This window comes from Pituophis catenifer, unplaced genomic scaffold (genome assembly GCF_029215685.1).
Source record: "Pituophis catenifer annectens isolate HBS135680 unplaced genomic scaffold, rPitCat1.0.hap2 SCAF_5, whole genome shotgun sequence".
Classification (NCBI taxonomy): domain Eukaryota; kingdom Metazoa; phylum Chordata; class Lepidosauria; order Squamata; family Colubridae; genus Pituophis; species Pituophis catenifer.
Window position 1 is genome coordinate 44724886 of NW_027256885.1, and position 23478 is coordinate 44748363.

Consider the following 23478-nt stretch of genomic DNA (forward strand, 5'->3'; position numbering starts at 1 on the left):
ATCCAATTCTTGAGGTTCCTTTCGTATCTCATACATCTTTTTATCTCTTACAAATTTAGATTGAACTTGTGCAAATGTCCACCAATCCGTCACCCTGCCAATATCTTGTTCCAGTTCCTGTTTCGTTTTCAAATCTCCCTGATTATCAATTCCTTATATCTAATTATCTTATTTTTCTCCAGTAAATTTGGGTATATCAATGCTTCTGTTGGTGATAACCACATTGGGATTCTAGTATAGTGTTTTTGTTTTGTTTTTTTTCCAAATCTGTAGCAATGCATTCCTGATCAAATGTCTTTGAAAATATTTATGTGATTTATATTTCTCATCCCACAGGAATGCATGCCACCCTGCTTGCAAGTCATGCCCTTCTATTGTTAACACTCTGTTATTTTTCAGCTCCATCCAATCTTTTAACCAGGCTAGACTCGCCGCTTTATGATAAATTTCCCATTCTGGTAACGCCAATCCCCCTCTATCCTTTGTGTCTTGAAGAAGTTTTAATTTAATCCTGGGCTTTTCCCTTGCCATATAAATTTAGAAATTAATTTATTTAATTCTTGAATGAATGTTTTCCTTAGTTTTAATGGTATCACTTGGAACAGAAATAGAATTCTAGGCAGTATATTCATTTTCACTGTTGTGAAAGTAATTTTTATGTGGATTTAAAATACTTTTGTAAGCTTGATACTTTGTTGTTCTGAGAACATTGTGGAATGGAGAGAGACATCTGCTGGTGGAAAGAAAGCACTACAACAATTGGCCTGAAAATTGAAGGGAATAACAGCAGTGACCTTGACCACTAAAAGAACTGTGAGAAATTTTAAGGAGTATTTGTTTCTTTTAAACTGCTTGGTCTCGACTTTTAAAGGAGGTGAAAAACAACAAAGCTTCGAATTGGAGTGGATTGGACAAACATTTGAACTGGATATTATCTGGAAATAAAAAAAGAGACTATATGGACTTAAATTTTAATTAAATATAAGTTAAAATATCAATAATTTTTTAAATTGACAATATGGAGTCTTGGATGTGTGAGGAATTAATTGAGATGCTTAAAAACATGCGTGAATCATTAAAGGGCAATAAAAAGTCAGAAATTTTGTTAGAACACACAAATCAGGAAAAAGAGAATATAAATGAGAAGCAAGAAAATAATATTGAAGGAAAAGGAATTGAAGGTAAAACGTTAGATGATTACAGAGAAGGAAATGGAAAAAGATTAGGTAAAAGCTTGGTGAGAATTATGCAAGTAATAGATTCAAAAGTTAGAGAAAGGATTCAGGAGAAAAGATACAATAAATATAAAAAAAAGAAAAGAAAAAGAAGATAAGAGAATGGGATGAAGGGAGAAAATTATTAAGAAGTGGAATTTTGGAGAGACCAAGAGAAAATGGTTAAAAGGGGAAGAATAGTGGAAAGGAGAAAGGGAAGTAAGGTATATATTAGTAGATCTAAGGGAACTGTATTAACATTAGTAATTGTGAATGTAAGAAGCAAATATAATGATGCATATTGTTTATTGTAAAATGGAACAGCAGATAAAATATGAAGTGGTAATTTGGTTCAATTATGAAAATAACTGAAATCAAGAGATAAAATTGAAACATAAAAAAGTGTGATTGGGATTTTGAAAAAATATGTTGTAAATGATGAAACAAAATAATTGATGGTATAATAAGAAATTAGGATTTGGAGGGCGGATGGTGATATTGTTTATATATTATGTATTAAGAAGAGATTAAGATAAAAAAGTAGGGAAAAAGAATATTATGGCAGGAATTGAAATATGTAAATTGTATTTGGAAAAAGCAAAAAAGAAGATTGGAATAGAGTATAAAAATTAATATTTAACTATGTTATATGTTGTATAGGATGTGATCTGGTCAATACTCTTCATAAAATATGTTAAAGAAAAATTTAATAAAACTTGTTTAAAAAAAAAAAGACTACTCCATTTTGGACATGCCATGGGGTGCCCATATAACATCTCAGATCTGTGAGCTGCACTGGACATCAGTGGGCTTCCAGATGTTATTCAGGTGTATAGGGCCTACCTATCTGAGGAATAACCCTATAGTGTCTGCAGTTCTGTATGAGCTGAAAAAGTTGGCATGCTTCAGGTCCCATTGATTAAACAATGTCATCTGATGAGAACTAGGAAGGGCACCTTCTGTGTTGTAGCACCTACCTTCTGGCACAGCATCACCCCAGAGATTCATATTCCTCTTACCCTGGCCTCATTCAAATGAGCCCAGAGCCCTGGTTGCGCAATGGAAGAACACTGGTGGCGCAGTGGCGGAATGGAACAATTTGGCACAGCCAGCCATAGCCAAGTTGCCTCTGCCAACTCACTGCAGGGACAACTCATCACAGATGGCCAGAGGGAGAGCTGGGTGGGCAGAGTGCAGGGCAGCGGCTTCCCATTTTCACACCCCTTAGTGCCAACAAGGGGCTCCAGGATGAAACAGCCTGGGACAGCGGTGGTGGCAGGGCAGGCGGCAGCGGCAATGGATGGGGCATGTAGTAGGGGATTCACATTTTCACACCCTGCTGCCATGCCCCAAGCCAAAGAGGTTGGGGATGGTGGCAGTGGCCATGGTGGGGTAGCCCCATTTTCAAAACCCTTGCCGCCACAGCGAGCTGTAGACTGAAAAGGCCAGGGACAGTGGTGGTGGCGGTATGTGTGAAAATGGGATGGCCCCAGCCACTGCCACCTCCCTGCTGCCCTCCCCGCCCACCACCGCCGTCCCTGGCCTCTTTGGCCCAGAGCTTGGTGGCAGTGGGTGTGAAAATGGAAAGCTCCTGGCTGCTGCCACCGCTCTGCCCACCCAATCTCTTGCCTGACCTACTTTCCCTCCAGCCGCCCACTGCGAGTTGTCCTGCGTCGACTTGGCAGCAATGAGCTGGGCATGCTGAGTTGTATCTGTGCAGTGGTTAGAATGCAGTATTGCAAGCTAACTCTACCCACAGTGTTGAGTTTGATCCTGACAAGGCTTGAGGTTGACTCAGCCTTCCAACGTTGGTAAAATGAAGATCCAGATTGTTGGGGGCAATATATTGACACTGTAATCCACTCAGAGCGTACTGTAAAGCACTACAGAGAGGTATATAAGTCTAACTGCTATTCCTATTGGTAACACTAGCCCTTAAAGCCGGGCTCTGCCCCAAGGCCTTGGGTTATGTTGAGTGTCAGGTCCCTTATGGGTATGTGGTATGGTTGAGAAGGGGTTGGTTTTATTTTCTCAGGATATTTACTATTTTTGTTCTATTGTTAATTTGTTTTTAATATTGTACTCTTCCCAGAGTCGCCATTGACTCAGACAGCTTTACAAATGTGATAAATATTTCAAGTTTCTAAATTTTACACATACAGCATGATCACTAAAAGCAAAACAATGAACTGGTGACTCATCAGATCAATCTGAATGTACACAAGCCGCTGCAAGGCAACTTTCCTCCTATAATATTCAAATAACATGAATCACAATTGAAATTTGCAGACCTTTTTGTCTCTTGCCTTGAATAAGCAAAATAGCAAAAGCCACTTTATAATGAACATATGCCAACAGGTTTATGATTCATGTCACCAAATGGCAACTGCAAACAGTCTGCTGAGTGTTGTGGCCCACTGGCGGCCAGCAGAGCTGGCAGCAGAGTTGGACAGTGAGGAGGTTGGGGAGGAACGTGGGCCAGTCCTGGGGGCTGGAGAAAGCTCGGACGAGGGCTCTGTGTCGGAGGCAGAGAGGGAGTTAGACAGCAGCGAGGCAGAAGAACAGCTGGAGCCCATTCCCAGTGTGTCCATGCACAGAGCTGCCAGAAGACAAGAACAACTCAGAAAGCAGGGTCGACTTGAGAGTAAAGCCACGCATTGGAGATAATTGGCCCCTCCCATAGGAAATAAAAGAGGAGTGAACAGGGAGTGGGCTTTTGCAGGAAACAATTTGTTCGTTCCGTGACTCTGAGAGACTCTGTGCCGGGTTTTGCCTTGTACTGCGGTAGGAAACAAGTTACGTGGCAGCTTGCCAAACGAGATAAGGTGTGTTGAGAAATATTCCTTTGCAAAACTGTTTGGACAAACCTTGATGACTGTGAATGAACATAATTCATTGCAATGCATTGCCAGACACAACACCGATTCTATCTCATGGGAACCAAGGTCATCTCCACATGTGTCGGATGAAGGAGGGGAGTACCTAAGGAGCCCGCCAATTATCCTAATTGGACAATGTGACTGGTGACACCTGGGGAGGGGATCATTTACTATTTTAATTATGCTGAAACCGCAGGGAATATTTAGAGTTGGTTTTACAATTGATCATACCGATATGATGTACCCAATAAAGTTCTTTGAGGAAGATTCTAGTCTCAGAGTTCTGATTTGCTTGGGTTCATTAGTCAGCGCCATGACATTAAACCAACTCCTAAAATTTTGCTCTGAAAAAAGGTCAACCCTCCGAGGTCTTGAGCCCCGGAAACCTACTTGGTTGCTTTGGGAAGATGGAGAAGACTCAGGGAAGATTCCGAAATGGAGAAGGGGAGGCTGCCACCAAACTTAGCGCAGCCCCAGCTGATGGAGTGCAGCCGGCTGGCCAAGCCAGGGAGTCCCTCCGGTGGCGGCCAGGCCAAAAGTCCACACAGAGAGGAGCCTTGGTGGCGCAGCAGACTAAAAAGCACTGTTAAGTAACACCAGCTGCCTGCAATTACTGCAAGTTCAAATCTCACCAGGCTCAAGGTTGACTCAGCCTTCCATCCTTTCGAGGTAGGTAAAATGAGGACCTGGTTTGTGGGGGCAATAAGCTGACTTTGTATAAAAAAAGAACATCGCTCTGGGGGGGGGGGGGAAGCCCTACTAAGCAGGTATATACAAAAGTATGAAGGCTATTGCTTAACGCATTGTAAGCCGCCCTGAGTCTCCGGAAAAGGGTGGCATATAAATCGAACTAATAAATAAATAAATAAAGGCAAACAGTGTGGGGAGAAGCCTTAGCCACCGGTGACCTCTACCGAGTGGAGGAGGACACATGGTGAAGGAGAATGCTGAAAGCGGCCAAAAGTGGAGTTCCTCTTGATGTCTCCTCGGGTGCGGGCTGCCCCCCTCCCAAAATTGAGCGAAGAGGACAGCTTAGTGGGACGAGCAAGGGGAATGGAGGTACCTGACCGCCACCCACAGCCTGTCGGTTGAGCAACTGAGAGAGATGTTTCACCACATGAACATTTGAGGAGTGGAGCCGGTGCATCAATTTGAGCTGCTGGTGGAGACCGCAGCCCACATTTCTAGGTCACCTCCAGCCTGTCAGAGCCTAGGCCAAAACACAGAAGCCCGAGCAGCTAGCCCACCTCCCCAGCCAGCGGCAGCAGTAAGTTCGGGGTCATGGCAAACCCCCAGCAAGAGCAACAAGCGGCGAGCCCTGCCAGGCAACCTCATTTCCCCCCCCCCGGGTGGGCTGGCCATCAACCATGGCCTTACTACCCAGGCCCCGGTTGTTTCCCAGGGCAGTGGGCACCTCCCCCTCCGCTGGTAGATCCCCCACCAATGAGAACCAGTTTTGAGAGGGACCCGGAAAAGTTAGTGTTCTTCCTAAACCAGGTGTGGGCTCACCTGGATCACTATACTCCAGCCGTTGAGCCCTGATCTGGGGCTCACCATACCTTGGGGGGGGGGGGAAGATGGGAAGGCAATGGAGCTGCGCACAGTGGAGTGGCCAGAGAGACAGGCGAGGCTGCGGCTGCGAGACTTCCGGATAATGCACCTAACAGCTGCTCCCCAGCTGATCTCCTGCATGGGCCTCCGGGAGGGCAACAGAGTAACGCACAGCGGGGAGAGCAACCAGAGTAACAGGCGAGGCTGCGGCTGCGGCTGCAGGACGTCCGGTTGCTTCGCTGGACAGCCGCTCACCAGCTGTCGCTCCCCTGAACAGGCCTCCGGTCTGGAGTGCTGCTGCTGCCAGATGTGTGAGGGCCCCGAAACATGCCTCCAGTCGGGAGGACATGTTGCTGATACTGGATGTGCGAGGAGGCCAACACCGCTGACTACCAGATGTTGGTTGACCGGTGGGCTGTCCAAATGGCCAGAGGGCGTGGTCCCTGGACTATAAAGTGCGCTGAGAGGCGAGAGCTCCCAATGCTGACTTTGCAAGGGACTTTGTTTCCCACTCATTGAGTACCAAGGCTCCGGCCTGCTTTTGAGGATTAAAGTCTGGTTTGCTGAGTTTCTCTGTTTCCTGAGCATGGTTGCTTTGGTCCTAACCAGGTCAGGCCTTGGACCTTTGAGTGAAAGTCAGCACTGTTTACTTCTCCCTTTCCCACCTACTTTCCCCTCATCTTTTCCACAGCCTCTTTTAGGGTTGACCAGATAGGAGAAAGGAAGCCAGTGTGATGTCTGAAGGGACGGTGTCAGAGGTGGCCCAGGTGAAGCCTGCTTTGGAGGAGGATGTGCCCAAGCTACAGGCTTTGGAGGACAGTGCACAACCAGCTGTGAGGCCAAAGGAGTGTGAGGCACGTAGAGCAGTGCAGCCAGCAGAGGGCCAAAAGGGTCCAGAGGCTGTCCAGGGTCTGGGGCCCTCAGGGGAGTGGTGGCATAGTTCATCAGTGACTGGGGCCTCTGGGCCGCGATTGCCAACCCCCTCGTTCCGGGGTTCCTTTGACTCAGCGGCGGGAGAGGCAATGGATGGACGATGATAAGGGGGCGTAGAGCTACTTGACCGCCCCGGGTAGTTGCACCATGAATATGCTGCAGGAGCGGTTTGGGGAGGCCAGTTTTCAGGACGCTCCCTCCTGGCAGCCATGGGAAACGGGAGCAGAGTCGGCGGCAACATGTTTGCCGTTTGAGAGCAATTGCGCGCCCCAGTCCCCAAGGCTCCTCTCGGATACTAGGTGGCTCAGATACTCAGGACCTGGGCCTGCGGCTGATGCTGTGCAATGCCAGGTCTGTGGTAAATAAGGCCCCCCTAATCCACGATCTTATTCAGGAGGGGGGAGCGGACCTGGCAGGTATTACGGAGACCTGGTTGGGACCGGAGGGAGGGGTCCCTCTGGTTGAGATGTGCCCACCAGGTTTCAGAGCATTCCATCAGCTGAGGGCCCAGGGGAGGGGCGGGGGGGGTGGCGGTTATTATTAAAGAAGGTCTTGGTCCGAGGGAGACCACTGTGCCACAGATTGCCGGATGTGAATCCCTCTTTGTGAGATGGGGTCATGAGGTTCAGATGGGCTTGCTGCTTATGTACCTGGCTCCCTGCCGTGTGGCAGCGGCCCTGCCTGAGCTACTCGATGTGATAGCCACAGTGGCAGTTGATACACCCAGGCTTATGGTCATGGGTGATTTCAACTTGCCGTCCATTGGTGAAACGTCTGGGATGGCTCGGGAGTTCATGGCTTCCATGACGGCCATGGACCTGACCCAGTTAGTTCATGGCCCCACTCACGGGGGGGGCGGGGGAGACACACTCTGGACTTGATTTTTGTCTCTGGCCAGTGGTCGAGTGATTTTATTATAGGGGATATAGACATGGAACCCTTGTCATGGTCAGATCACTCGCTCCTCCGCCTGGACCTTCAAACTGCTACACCCCGCCGCAGGGAGGCGGAGCCAATAAGATGGGTCCGCCCCAGGTGCCTGATGGATCCTGATAGGTTCCAGATGGAGCTTGGGCCATTTCCTGAGGATCTGGCACACGACTCAGCCAAGGACCTGATGGCAGCCTGGGATCGGGCGGCTGGTGAGGCCTTGGATCGAGTCGTGCCTTTGCGGCCTCTGACCCGGTGCCGATCCCTTGTGGCTCCTTGGTTTACCGAGGAGCTGAGGGAGATGAAGCGCCGGAAAAGACACCTGGAGAGCGGTTGGAGGGCCAGTCTCGCTAAATCTGACCGAACACTGGACAGGTCGCATATGAAGACCTACCTAGTGGCGATAAAAGCGGCAAAGTTTAATTACTTTTCCGCTCTTATTGCATCATCAGAGAATCGTCCGGCTGCCCTATTTAGGGTGACCCGCTCCCTGCTTCATCCGGGAGTGCGGGAGGACCCCCTGGAAGGCAGGGCTGAGGATTTCGGACAATATCAGTATGACAAAATCGCTCAGATCCGGGGGGATTTGGACTCTGACTGGGTAGATCAGGGCAGGGTGACGAGGAATAGTCTTGAGAATGTTATCTGGGAGGACTTTGATGCTGTGACTCCCGATGATGTGGACAGGATTTTGGGGAGACTTAGTACGGCCACGTTTACTGGACCAGTGTCCCTCCTGGTTGGTACTGGCTTCCTGGGAGGTTACACGAGGCTGGCTCCAGGGTGTTATCAACGCTTCGTTGAGTGAGGGTTACTTCCCCGCCGCCTTGAAAGAGGCGGTGGTGAGGCCTCTCCTCAAGAAGCCATCCCTGGATCCGGCAATATTGGCCAACTATCGTCCTGTCTCCAACCTTCGCTTCATGGCGAAGGTTGTTGAGAGTGTGGTCGCGCGACAGTTTCCACAATTCCTGGAGGAAACATCTTATCTAGATCCGTTCCAGTTGGGTTTCAGGTCTGGGCACAGCACAGAAACGGCATTGGTTGCGTTGGTAGTTAATCTCTGGAGGGCTCGGGACAGAGGTAGCTCCTCTGTTCTGGCCCTGTTAGACCTCTCAGCGGCTTTTGATACCATCGACCATGGTATCATGCTGCACTGGTTGGAAGAGTTGGGGATGGGGGGCACCGTGCTACGGTGGTTCTCCTCCTTTCTCTCCGACCGGTCGCAGTTTGTGTTGGCAGGGGGGCAGAGGTCGACCTCGAGGCCTCTCATATGTGGAGTGCCTCAGGGGTTGGTTCTCTCGCCCCTTCTGTTCAACATTTATGTGAAGCCGCTGGGTGAGATCATCCGTGGCTTTGGGGTGAAGTACCACCAGTACACTGATGACACCCAGCTGTACATCTCCACCCCTGGCCACCCCAATGATGCCCTTGAAGTAATGTCCCGGTACCTGGAGGCTGTGCGGATCTGGATGGGGAGAAACTGGCTCAAACTCAACCCTTCCAAGACTGAGTGGCTGTGGTTCCCGGCATCCCGATATAGTCAGATGACTCCATCTCTGACTATTGGGGGCGAGTCTTTGGCCCCCTCGGAGAGGGCTCTCAATCTGGGAATCCTTCTGGATACGCAGCTGTCCTTGGAGGAATATCTGACGGCTGTGACCAGGGGGACTTTTTGTCAGGTTCGCCTGATACGCCAGTTGCGGCCCTTTCTTGATCGGGATTGTGTACCTTGACATACTCATCTATACTGCTACCATAGAGAACACCCAGCTGGTACAGCAGTTGTTGAGGAAACTGGTGGTGGCAAAGTTATATGTGAAACTCTCCAAATGTGAACTCGTCTGGACTATTTGGGCTACTGCATATCCAGCACTGGGGTGGAAATGGATCCACATAAGGTCCAAGCCGTTTTGGAGTGGCAGGCGCCAAAAATCTGCAGACAATTGCAGAGTTTCCTTGGCTTCGCTGATTTTTATCAGCAATTCATCCTGTCGTTTGCCAGGGTGGCATTGTCGTTGACTGACCTACTTCGAACGAAGCACACTTTAACAAGACCCCGACCAGGACAGTCACTCCAGTGGACGATGGACTGACAACGAGCCTTTGAGACACTAAAAGCCCTATTCGCCAAGGAGCCAGTCCTGAAACACCCCGACCCCGGATGACCGTTTGTTATTCAGGCTGAGGCCAGCGACGTGGCCGTGGGAGCTGTCCTGTTGCATAGAAACGAATGAGGTCAGATGCAGCCCTGCGCATACACCTCACGCAAGCTCAATGAGACAGAACGTTGTTGGGCAATATGGGAGGAGGCCTTCGCTGTGCAGTGGGCATTGCTGACGTGGCAGCATCTCTTGGAGGGGGCCAAAGAGCCATTCGAGGTCTGGACAGACCACAAGAACCTCGAGGCACTCCAAACTCCACGTTTGTTGTCCCCAGAAGCAGGTCCGGTGGGCACAGTACTTCCAACGGTTCCGTTTTACTCTGAAGTACATTCCGGCGGGTAATAACTTCCTGGTGGACGCCTTGTCATGGATGCCCCAATACAACAGCCGCCGGGAAGAAGTAATCCACGCCATCGTACCCCCTTCCCAACAAGCAGCTCAGGTAACGGTCAGAGGCCCGATGGACGAATTGACACATGATCTACGGACCATGTTACTGACCGACCCATGGCTCCGGGAGAATCAACCACTACTCACCCAAAGGGACGGCTTCACATGGAAGGGCAGCAAAATATACTTACCACTTGCCCTGAGGCCCAGGGTACTGCAGCAGTACCATGACATCAAGCAAGCTGGCCATTTTGGGTTCCTTAAAACCCTACACCTCACCAGACGCCAGTTCTGGTGGCCTCGAATGAAGTCGGAGATAGAGAATTATGTAAAAAGTTGTCTAGTCTGTGCAACCACAAAACCGTGGCCAGGGAAACCCCTAGGCCTCTTACAGCCCGTGGCTGATCCCTCCCGGCCGTGGGAGGAGATCAGCATGGATTTCATTGTAGAACTGCCAGAGAGTAATGGGCACACTGTGATATGGACGATCACTGACCTCTTCTCCAAACAGGCCCATTTCATGCCATGTTCCGGATTGCCTTCAGCGCGACGGCTAGCAAAACTGTTAATTATACACATCTACCATCTCCACGGGGTTCCGTGGCAAATCATTTCGGAGAGGGGGTTCAGTTCTGGCGAGACTTCATTCGACTGATTGGTTCCTCCCAAGGCCTGAGCTCAGCGTTCCACCCCAGCACAAACGATGCAGCAGAAAGAACGAACACCATAGTGGAACAGTATCTGAGGTGTTACGTCACCTATCAACAAAAGAATTGGCCAGACCTTCCATTTGTGGAGGTGGCCTACAGTAACGCGGTGCACAGCAGTACCAGTTTCACCCCTTTTCTTTTTTTTATTATTATTTTTTTTTTAACATTTTATATTTTAAATTACTAATATTACAAACAACATATACAATATTTCACCCTGTGCTATACATAAGAAAGGAAGATTTGGTTCTTCGGATATATCCTCATGATCGCCAAAATCCACGTTCTCGGGGTACAGGTACCGAAGCATCCAATTTTCCCAGCGCATAGTCCACAAATGGTTTCCAAATTTTCCAGAAAATGTCTTCTTTATAGTCACCATTTCTAATTTTAATATCACATGTCATTTTATCATTTAAAGCTAATTTCCACATTTCACAATACCATTCTTCTATTCTAAAATTCACATCTAATTTCCAATATCTGGCTATTATAATTCTACCCATTATAATCATAATTCTAATCAATTCTTTCTCATATTTTGTTGGTTCTATTTCCTTAATTATCAACAGTAATATAGTTTCTGGTCTCAATATTATTGCTTTCCCCATCATTTCAAATATCATTTCCTCCAATTGTTGCCAAAACTTTTTAACTTTATCACATTTGTACCACATATGTTCATAAGTCCCTAATTCCATGTCACATCTCCAACATTGTTTACTAATTTTTTTATCCATCAATGACAATCTTAATGGAGTCAAATACCATTTCCAAACCACCTTATAATTATGCTCTTTAATCCTTACAGATAAAGTCTTCATAATTCTACTCTTCCAATTCACGTTCCAATCTAAATCTGATATTTTAATATTAAGTTCTTTTAACCAATTCATCTTCATCACCCTTTGTGGTTTTCCATCAAAATTTATAATCTTATATATCTTACTAACGAGTCCCTTTAGCCCAATTTCATCTTTCATAATTTGGAATACTAAATATTCAAATTCAGTTTTACTTCTACTTATCGAACAATTGTCCCTTACCTTCTTAGTCCATTTTTCTATCTGTATTTTTTCAAACCAGCCTAAACCCAATTTTTCAATGATTTTTTTCCTCCTTTCATTTTCTGAAGTTTTTAACCAATCTATTATAGTTTGTATATTTTCATCTTCCATTACCCTATCACGACTTATATTAGTTTTAATCGGCCAATTTTCAATTGTCTTCCCTAAGAAAATTATATCTGGAATTAAAATTTTAACAAATTTGTTCCAAATTTTACTCAGTCCCTTTAACCAATAGCTATTAATTACACATTTTGATTTTGCTTTATCTAAAAACCATGTTGAGCCAAATCTCTTGATGTCCTTTAATTCTAAATCTCTCCAATGACTATCTTCACCTTTAAATATTTTTACCACAGTCCGAATAGCATAAGCCCAATAATAATTGAGTAGTTTGGGGATTCCTAATCCACCTTCCTTTTGATTTTGATACCACATTTTCTTCACTAATCTAGGTCTTTTCCCACCATTACAAAATTTATCCAATTTCTTCTGATATCCTTCAATATCTTTCTCTGTCAAGTTTAACGGTAACATCTCAAATAAAAAATTAAACTTTGGCAACAACATCATCTTACACATTGCAATTCTACCAAACCAAGACAACTTTATCATTTTATATTTATCTATCTTTTTCTCAATTTCATTCATCACCACATCATAATTTAATTTTTTCATTTCTTTAACTTGGAGTGAAAGTGTTATACCCAAATATTTCAATGTTTTTTTAATCCTTATCCCAAGTTGTTCTTGCATATTCTCCCACTCACCATAATTATTAATAATTCAGATTTTGACCAATTTATTTTCAAACCTGTCATTTCCTCAAATTCTTCTAAATGCTTATGTATCCTTTTCAAATCTTTCTCTATATCTTTCAAAATAATCAAAGTATCATCCGCATACAGATTTATCTTATATCCCTTATACCCTTCCAATTCTTCATCTTTTTCTATCATTTTAGTCAAAATTTCCATAACTAATAAAAATAATGTTGGAGACAGGGGACATCCTTGTCTTGTACCCGCTTCCAATCTTATCTCTTCTGTCAGCCTTCCATTCACCTTCACTCTTGCACTACTTTTTTGATACAGTTTTGAAATAACATGTATAAACTTATTACCAAAACCTAGTACCTCAACAATTGTTTTAATAGTTTCCCATTGTACAGAGTCAAAAGCTTTGAAAATATCTAATGATATTATACCTATTTTATCAGCATTATATTCAGCAACATCTATAATATTTAATACTCTTCTGACAATATCACTCATGTATCTACCCTTCACAAAACCTACTTGGTTATAACTTATATATCTATCTATAAATCTACTTAATCTATTATTTATAATGGCAGTAAATATCTTTGCATCTTGATTAATTAAAGAGATGGGCCGATAGGACTCAATCCTTTCTAAGTCTTTATCTGGTTTAGGGATTATAGATATCACCGTTCTGTTCCATGACAACGGAACTTCTCCACCATGTAAAATTCCGTTAAATAGTTTTTGCAATTTTGGTATTATTATTTCCTTAAATTCTTTATAAAACTCAGCAGGTAATCCATCTTCACCTGGAGCTTTCCCTAATTTTATTTTTTGTATTACTCCATTAATCTCGTCTTGTGTTATATCTTCTTCCATTAAATCTTTATATGTTTGGTCAATTTTCACAACATGTTTTTCTAAATAGCTTCTCAGTTTTCCCCGATCAATTAATTTTTTCGAATATAAATTTTGAAAAAAGTTCCTGACCACTTCACATTTTTCTAATTTTTTATAGCGTCTTATACCCTTATCATCTATCAAGGCTCCAATTTCTCTCTTCTCTCTTTTATTTTTCGCCATCCTTGCCAATAACTTACAGTTTTTATTGCTAAATTCAAAAAAATTCCTATTTAAATATCTCATATTCTTTTTTACCAATTCTATATCTTCTTCTATCAATTTATTTTTTAGCAAATTTAATTCCTCCAAAAAAAATTTTTCTTTAGTAAGCAAAAATTGATTTTCCAATTCTTTAATCTGGCTTTTATCTTTTTCAATTTTATTTTTATAATTTTTATATTTTCTGCTTGATAACTTGATACTTTCCCCTCTAAACACTGCTTTCATCGCATCCCAAACAATTTCAAATTTAACCTCTCCATTATCATTCAATCTCCAACATTCTTCCCATTTTTTAAATATCCATTTTTTATCCTCCTCATTTTTATACAGTTTTTCATCATATCTCCAACAACTTCCTTTTTTCTCAAAATTAAAATCTATTTCCATCGTAACTTCTGCATGATCAGAATCCTTAAAAATTCCCACATCTATCTTATCCACATTATTCAAATCTTTAGAAACTAAGATATAGTCAATTCTTGAATATGTATTATGTATCTTAGAGTAAAAAGTGTACACTCTTTCAGTTCCTTTCACTTCTCTCCAGACATCCACCACGCCATTTTGAAACATCCATTTATTTAAGGTCCCCATTTTATTTGCTCCTCCACAACGAGTGGGGTTAGTACTATCTATTTTATCTCTAATTAAATTAAAATCCCCAGCCACAATTACTTTCCCTACACTTTCGATTTCCAAAATTTTAGTTATTTTTTCAAGAAATTCTTTTTGCTTCTCATTTGGTAAATATAAATTAACCAGTGTCACTTTTTCCTCGTTAATATTTCCCACAATTATTACATATCTTCCTTCTTCATCCACAATTACTTGTTCTTTTTCAAAATATACCCTATCTGATATCAATATAGCAACTCCTCTAGCTTTTGAAGTTCCAAAAGATTTTTCATAAATTTGCATATCCTTTATATACATTTTATTTGAGTCTTCAGATTTCTGATGGGTTTCTTGCAAAAATAATATATCTGGTAAATCTCTTTTAATTTTAAGTTCCAATCGTCTTCTCTTGATCTGATTCCCTGTACCTTTCACATTCCATGTCATTATTTTTATTAAACCCATTTAAACTGTAACTTTTTTAATCCTTTCCCCTCCTCTTCCTTTCTGTGCCCAGATCCCAGCACCAATCTCCCACATTCCAAACAACATTCAACATAGAAGAAAAAAAACAATAAAAAAAAACAAAAAAGGACAAAAAAAACATCAAACATTGAATAACAAACAATCGTCGTCCCCCACATCCTCAATTGGTTTCCGCCTCTATAAAGAGAGTGGGGGAGAGGGGACGTGCCAATGGTCGGGTCACTTCTTTCGGGTAGTCTACATAAATTCATCTCTCAGAGAAAAGGGTGGTAATTTCTCCCCGCACTCAGCTTCCTGCAATTCTTTTTCAAGATCCTTGAATTTCTTATCCGCTCCATCTCCCATTATATCATCACGACTTTTCTTTTGTTCAACCATCGCAGGTGAGATTTCCTTCCGCTTTAGTCCTTTGGGATCTTGTCCTCCAGCAGCCCCTTTTTCTTCTGGTGTTGATGTTTTTGCATATGTTCCACCCATCTTGAGCATTTGATCTTTTATCTCTGTTACGTCCTCATACTTTACAATCAATCCAAGTTCGTGTAAGTATAACACTGCATCTGTTTCCAAAGTAATTATTTGCATTCTTCCTTTATAAAAAAAATTTAGTTGCTGTGGCGGTCTCCAGTTATATTTAATTCCATTGTCTCTCAGAACCTTTGTGATTGGTTTCAAAAAAAATCTCCACGCCCTTTCTTCTCTTGATATATCCGGAAAGACTTGAATAATTTTCTCCTCAAATTTCAAAGCTTCACCCATCTCTCTCACTTTCACCATCACTTCCAATTTGTCACTAAGATTTGCAAATCTGACAAGTACATTTCTATTTAAGCCGTTTTGTCTTTTAAACCCAATTCTAAAAACACTTGCCAGATTTGTTGCTGTAAATGTGATTTGTGTATCCAAGTCATTGAGCCATTTTAAAACTCGTTGTTTCAAATTGTCCACTTTTTCTTCTTGAATTCCACGAATAACCAGATTATATTTCCTCGCTTCTTCTTCCAAAAGACAAATTTTTTTATCTTGTTTATTTTTAAAAAAGATTTCTCCAATTTGCCGATCTATCTTTGCATCATGTGTATGAATCTGCTCAATTTCATCTTTAATTATTGTCATTTCTGCTGTTTGCTTTGCAAAATTTTCATTCATTTCTTGCTTCATTCTTTTAATTTCCAATGTCATATTATCCATACTATCTGACAGTCCTGATATCTTTTCACTAATTTTGGTTAAGGCCACAGCAACTTGTTGCATTTCTAAAGATTGTAGGGTTGCCATTTTTTAATAAGTTTTAATTATCCACTTTTGCCAAGAGGGTCTGTAATGAAGATTAAGGGACAGCAATCCAATATTGAAGCTGAGACAGCTTATTATTGCACTCAAAAGGGCCAGCAATAAAAGTTTATAGTTCTCAATTCAGCTTACGTAATTTCCCTAAAAAAAAAAAGAAAAAAAAAAGGCTAACATCCGTTGGAAGGCACTGCCCAGAAATGCGTTTGCCGCTTCAACTCAGGCACTTTCACAAACAAAAGATCAACTTAAAGTTCACAAATTCTTCCAAGAGAGAGAAAAAAAACCCCCTTCCACCAGTCTTTTGATGTTCCGTGCCTTTATCTCACAGCAAAAACAAACACAGATCGCAGTAATAATGAGAACAAAGACAGCTATTTACTCCAAGTATGCAATCGCGACTGCCTATCTGGTCACCCCTCGCTCCTTCCACTTTCCCATGCTATGAAAAGCTTCAAAATTTGAGTCGTTCAGGGTGACCTACCGATTCAAAAGTCCAGTCTGCTGGGCCAGTAGCTCTTCCGATACAATTTATAAAATTTTGGTCCTTATCAGTGCATTTCAAACACTTTAATCCACATTTATCTTCCGTAAAATGCCCTGCGAAGTGGAGAAAACGTCCTCACACCACCACGGCCATAACCACGCCCCCAGTTTCACCCCTTTTCGAGTGATTAATGGGATGGAATTCGTGCCGATTCCTGAGTGGCCCCAAGACCCTCCTTCCCCCAGTAATCCAAGCGAGTGGGCGAACAAGATACAGGGGGTGTGGAGCGCTGTAAAGGTGGCGCTGAAGAAAGCGGCCGAGACCCATAAGGCTCAGGCTGACAAAAAATGGGCTTCCCACAAACCTTTTCAGGTGGGAGACTGGGTGTACCTATCAACTAAATATTTCAAATTGAAAGTGCCTGGCAAGAAACTGGGCCCGAAATACATGGGCCCTTTCCCAATTGTTCGGGTGATCAATCCCGTGACCATGAAACTGAAACTTCCACCCTTGCTGGGGAGGGTGCACCCTGTGTTCCACAGCAGCCTACTGAAACCTGTGAAGACTCCAATATCCGGCCCCTTACCCAGCCACTGGGTCCTGTAGGGGGGGACCGGTACAAAATAGACCAAGTCTCAAGGGTCCAAGGCCAGACCTGGATAGAACTGAAGCAATCATGCTCAGGAACCATCAAGCCAACAAAACTTTTATTCAGGCCGAAACCTCGGTACTCAATTAGTTCGATGCAAAGTCTGGTGTAAAGTCAGCACTGGGAGGTTCTGCCTCCCAGTGCACTTTATCAGCAAAGGTCCACGCCCTCCAGCTGGCTGGACACGTCCCCGCATTGCAACCACCATCCAGTGACTGTTCCAGGGCCCTGGAAACACTAGGCGGCCTTTGCGCAGGACAGGGTGGTTCGCTCCCCTGAACAGGCCTCCAGTTGGGAGGGAGTGCCGCTGCTGCCGGATGTGCAAGGGCCCCAAAACATGCCTCTGGTCGGGAAGACTTGCCACTGATGTCGGATGTGCAAGGCGGCCGACACTGCTGGCTACTAGATGTTGTTTGACTGGCAGACGTGTCCGGATGGCTGGACGGTGTGGTTCCTGGACTATAAAGTGCACTGGGAGGTGAGAGCTCCCAGCGCTGACTTTGCAAGGGACTGTTTCCCACTCATCATGTACCAAGGCTCCGGCCTGCTTTTGAGGATTAAAGTCTGGTTTGCCTAGTTTCTTGGTTTCCTGAGCGTGGTTGCTTTGGTCCTAACCAGGTCTGGCCTTAGACCTTTGAGACCAGCTTACCCAACGGAGGTGGTGATGGTGAACGTTAACCTTGAGGGGGAAGCCGCGGTGTGGGTGACAATGATGAGGATGCACCAGAACTGGGGAACATATATGCCTTCCTGGAGGAACTAAGCCAGATTCGAGGATGCTAAGCCCTGCAAGCTGAGGCACAAGCTGAGAAATAAATGCAGCAAGACAAGAAACAAATCTATCAACGTTGTTTTCCGACAAAGAGCCCAAGAGCCATTGCTGGTCTTTTAAGCCTTATGGGAGGGGCCAATCATCTCTTGGCCTTACTTCCGAGTCGTCCTTTTTACTTTAGCTGCTCTTGCCTTCTGGCAGCTCTTCTCATACGTGCACTAGGAACAGGCTCCTCCTGTTCCCCTGCTTCTCTGCTGTCAGCCTCTGGAGGCTCCGGAGTCTGCACATCACTCCCAGATGGCCCTGGCCCCATCTCTGCCTCCGACCCAGAGCCCTCATCCGGGCCTTCCCTAGCCTCCAGGACTGGCCCATGTTCTTCCTCAGCCTCCTCACTGTCTGACTCTGCTGCCAGCTTCGCAGGCTGCTGGCGGACCACAACACCCCGCAATGCACTTAACCGAGCCAGTGCGATTAGAGATGGGCCAGCATTGGGAGACTATCCGCTTTTTGATAGTCCCGAAAATGACTGAAGCAGTAATTCTGAGATTGTCCTGGCTGGATAAATGGGGTCCAACGACATGGTGGGAAGGTGGCGAGAGGAAAATGAGACTAGGGAAAGGCCCTCTCCCTCCTCAAAGCGGCCCTGAGAGGGGAGCTCTCCAGCAGAGAGGGAGAATTAAAGAGAACAAGTGTCTGAAAGCTGCAGCGGAGCAGCCGCCGGGAATCCCAGCTCATCCCCAAAGTGTACCGGGACCTAGCAGAGGTGTTCAGTGAGAAAGAATGCAATGTGTTGCCCACCACCCCCACCCCCGGCCTCTATAGAGGCATACTATAGAGTGAGAATTAAAGATGGGGACAAATGGAAGACTGCATTTAATTGTCCGCTGGGGAGTTTCCAGTTCCAGCCCCCCCCCCCGCTGTATTCATGCAGCTGATTAACAAGGTGCTGCATGATCACCTGTATAAGTGGGTTCTAGTTTATTTAGACAACATCCTCATCTTTACTGAAATAATGGAGGACAACATCAAACTGGTCTGCCAGGTACTCAAAAAACTCCTGGTCGCAAACCTGTATTGTCTAAATGAAAGTTTCACAAGACCTGCCTTGACTACCTGGGGTACCAAGTGTCGAGTGAAGGGGTAGAGATGGACCCAGGAAAAGTAAATGCCATCCTGGAGTGGCAGCCCCCTCGAACCCACAAGCAACTGCAAAGCTTTCTGGGATTCGCAAACTTCTACCAGTTCATCCCCTCTTTCGCCAAGACAGCCCTGCCAATCACCGAACTGCTAAAAACAGGAAAAGGGGGGGTCAACCCTCGGCCTGGCCAACCGCTAGAGTGGACCATGGAATGCTAGCGGCATTCGAGAAGCTCAAGTGGCTGTTTGCAGAGGAACCAGTCCTAAAACACCCTAACCCCGAGGAGCCTTTTGTTATCCAGGCCGATGCGCGGTTCTCCTCCAGAAAAATAGGGAGGGAAACCTGCAACCATGCGCATACACCTCCAGAAAACTCACCGACCCTGAAAGGTGGTGGGTGGTGTGGGAGAAGGAGGCTTTTGACATCCGCTGTGCATTATTAACCTGGCGCCACTTTCTAGAAGGGAGCAAAGTGCCATTTGAAGTATGGACTGATCACAAAAATCTGGAGGCACTTAGGACCACGTGGAAGCTCTCGCCCAAAGAACTTCGGTGGGCACAGTACTTTAACCAGTTTGAGTTCACTCTGAAGTAACATCCCAGGGGGAAAGAACGTCCTGGCTGATGCCCTATCCTGGATGCCACAATACAAAAGCAATCGCGAAGAAGTAGTCAATGCCATCATTCCCCTCCCTCAAAAGGCAGTGCAAGTCACTACAAGGTGGCAGACTTGGAAACGGCTGACAGAGCCTGGGCCGAACTGACCCAGAAGCTCAGAGCCAAGTTGCAGGCTGATCCCTGGTTTAGAGACAATAGCAATAGCACTTTTATATATCGCTTCATAGTGCTTTACAGCCCTCTCTAAGCGGTTTACAGAGTCAGCATATTGCCCTCAACAATCTGGGTCATTTTACTGACCTCAGAAGGATGGAAGGCTGAGTCAACCTTTAAATTTAATAAATAATAAATAATAATAATAATAACCTTGAGCCTGGTGAGATTTGATCTGTCAAACTGCAGGCAGCTGGTGATCAGCAGAAGTAGCCTGCAGTACTGCACTCTAACCACTGTGCCACTGCAGCCCTTATGTACAACAAACAGCTCCTGACCTCCAGGGACGAGTTGGCATGGAAAGGCCCCAAACTGTACATCCCCAGCACCCTCCAGGTCCAGGTCCTGCAGAGAAGCCACGATGCCAAGCAAGCTGGCCACTTTGGATTCTTAAAAACTTGGCACCTGGTGAGGAGATAGTTTTGTTGGCCAGGAATGAAGGAAGACATTGAAAGCTGTGTAGTGTGTGCCACAATGAAAAAAAAGGCCAGGGAAACCTCCTGAACTGTTACAAGTAGCTGAGCCATCCCGACCCTGGGAGGAGATAGCAATGGATTTTATGGTGGAACTCCCGGAAAGTGGGGGAAACGCCATATTTGGACAGTGATTGATCTTTTCTCCAAGCAGGCTCATTTTATAGCCTGTCCCAGTCTTCCTTCAGCCCACAAGCTGGCGAAACTGTTTCTGAAACATATTTACCGACTGCACAGAGTACCAAAGAGAATATCAGATAAAGGGGTTCAATTTACAGCCAAATTCTGGAGGGAGTTCATAAGGCTAATTGGGTCTTCCCAGGGGTTTAGTTCAGCTTTTCATCCAAGTACAAATGGGGCGGCAGAACGAGCGAACGTAATGGTAGAACAGTACTTGAGATGCTATGTCAACTACCAGCAAACCAATTGGCCAGATCTACTGCCTTTTGCCGAGGTGGCATACAATAATGCCATGCACAGCAGCACGGGGCTTACTCCTTTCAAGGTAGCCACAAGGGTAGAGTTTGTCCCCATGCCTGAGTACCCTCAGGAGCCCCCTTCATCCGAGTCTGACAGAATGGGTAGACTCACTGCAGAGCGCTTGGGGAAATGTGAAACGAGCATTAACGAAAGCCACAGAAACCCAAAAAGAACAAGCAGACAAAAAGCAATCCCCTCAGAGGCTGTTTCATATAGAAGAGAAAGTCTACCTCTCTACCAAATACCTGAAACTGAAGTTGCCTTGTAAAAAACTGGGCCTCAAATTTCTAGGACCTTTCCTCATCGTGAAGATCATCAACCCAGTCATGGTGGAGCTGAAACTCCCACATCTGCTATGGAAAGTGCATCTGGTTTTCCACAGTAATTTATTGAAGCCGGTAATAGGATCGGAGCTGAGACCAGTAGCTCAGGTAGCCACAGGTCCTATCGTAGTGGAAGGGGAAACCCACTATGAAGTAAAAAGGATCCTAGACTCTAGACTATATAAGGGAAGGCTGAAATACCTAGTGCAGTGGAAGGTTACCCCCTGTCAGAAGCTACCTGGGTGAAGAGTAAAGACCTAAGAGCAGATAAGCTGGTCCAGAAATTCCATGAAAAAAAAACCCCAGAAGCCAAAGGAACAACCTGGTGATGGGAGAGGTGGCTATCTGTACTTGATATTTTCCAGGTACTTCTCACTCACTCACTCAGGGAGATCTGACTGTCAACTTCAAACGGAACCTGGCAGAAGCCATTCTCTTGGTTCTCAGTTGCCACACTGGGGGGGGGGGGGGGGGGGGCTGGAATGCATTGCCAGACACACCACCAATTCTATCTCGTGGGAACCAGGGTCATCTCCACAGGTGTTGGATGAAGAAGGGAGTACCTAAGGAGCCTGCCAATTTACCTAATTGGACAATGTGACTGGTGACACCTGGGGAGGGGACCATTTACTATTTTAATTATGCTGAAACAGCAGGGAATATTTAGAGTTGGTTTTACAATTGATCATGCCGATATGATGTACACAATAAAGAAGTTTTTGAGGAAGATTCTAGTCTCAGAGTTCTGATTTGCTTGGGTTCCTTAGTCGGAGTCATGACATTCAGTGCGTTATCATTCTAATGGATCAAAAGCTCACTTAACTCTCAAGTGGCAAGATGAAAGCTGCTCCCCCAAATGTAGTGAATGCAGCCAGAAAAGCTACTAAATTTAAATTACATATGAATTAAATTTAGTTGATAATAATCACTCTCTAGTGTTGTATTTAATGGTGTCCATTTCTGCCACATTTAAAATTACATGATAACCATTTTTGGAGGTCTCAAGGTCTGCAGCTAAGACTTTCAGAAGGTACATATAACCTGGTAAATTAGGTTGTGCATCTCTATTTAATGGTCCAAAGAGACCTATGCTAATTGACACTCTTATTTTACCCCTAACATCTCACACCTTTGAACCATGACAAGGTAGAATTAAGATGCCAATACACAGACGAATTGATTAAAAATAGAATACGTTGAAGTTCTCCTTACCCTCTTCTCATGCCATCCCTCTCCCCGCTTTAGAATAAGGTATTTTGCAAAGACATTTTTGCCTACCTTCAGAGCTAATTTATGTACAAAATGGACCACACTGCATTCAAAATGTGAAGAACTTTAAGCAATAATGATGGACTTAAAGCACAAAGGTAAAAATATCACACACATACTGTATACTGATATGAATGTTAGTATCACAGGAGACACTGACCTGGTAAATCACCCCACTCATGAAGTCTCCCCACCGAAAGCAACCAGCTATGGATAATTTGCTACTTAACACCATGCTTCTGAACTAGACAATTTGGGAAAATCTTTTACTATAATTATCGTAAAAACAAAATATAAGAAAAGCTCAGCAGACAGGTTTAATATTTATGGTGCAGTGACAAGCTAAGAAGGATACATATAAGAAGTAAATAAGAAATATGGCAGGATGCAATGAACATCATCAAGAGGGAATATCCCAGGACACTCAACCCTTCAACGTACTACAGGTAGTCCTCGACTTACAACAGTTCATTTAGTGACCTAAGTTACAATGGTACTGACAAAACTGACTTATGACCAGTTTTCACACTTACAACACCCCCAGCAAAATTCAGATGCTTGGCAAGTGGTTCATATTTATGACAGTTGCAGTGTCCTGGGGTCACATGATCCCCTCTTGCAATCTGCTGACAAGCAAAGTCAATGGGGAATCCAGATTCACTTAACCAAGTTGTTTCACTTAGTAACATAACTTTTGGGCTCAATTATGGTCGTAATTCAAGGACTACATGTACTCTTTACAATTTCAACTACAAGAGCCCTAATGATTAAATCTATTTTCAATAAGTATTGTTCCCCAAACCAAGTTCTATCAATCATCCCTTATAGAGAGAAAAACCAGCACTGGACACAGCCTACTAATACACTGATTATGGGGCTCAGCAATTCAAACAGTACAGTATGTAAGTACCATGTTAAACAGTTCCTTCCTATGCCCACATCAC

The 23478-nt window shown here is 44.5% G+C and overlaps 1 protein-coding gene across 2 annotated transcripts in view; it reads right to left on the minus strand.

Annotated features, from left to right (window-relative positions):
* UBE2M (ubiquitin conjugating enzyme E2 M) overlaps positions 1-23478 on the minus strand; it is a 70881-nt gene that overhangs the window by 45768 nt on the left and 1635 nt on the right. The gene's annotated exons all lie outside the window — the stretch shown is intronic.